Source organism: Penaeus monodon, chromosome 15 (genome assembly GCF_015228065.2).
Source record: "Penaeus monodon isolate SGIC_2016 chromosome 15, NSTDA_Pmon_1, whole genome shotgun sequence".
Taxonomy (NCBI): domain Eukaryota; kingdom Metazoa; phylum Arthropoda; class Malacostraca; order Decapoda; family Penaeidae; genus Penaeus; species Penaeus monodon.
In genome coordinates this window covers 14,804,856-14,805,089 of record NC_051400.1, presented here as the reverse complement: position 1 = coordinate 14,805,089, position 234 = coordinate 14,804,856, and positions in this window count along the sequence as shown.

Genomic DNA, 234 nt, shown 5'->3' with positions numbered 1-234 from the left:
TATGTACACCTGTCTGCTCCCCCATCATCCTGCTGCCACCCACGATGTTGCAATAGGCAATTTTCAAAATATAATTCCCAGATGACTGAGCAGTTAATGATGCAATATGTTGCACGTATATTTTTTCGACAAGAGTTTTGAAAAATGATCAGAAAATCACACAGCTAAGATATGATGAAAATCTAATACGCGCTAGATACCCGATATATGTAAATACGTCTACCTTATTCATAA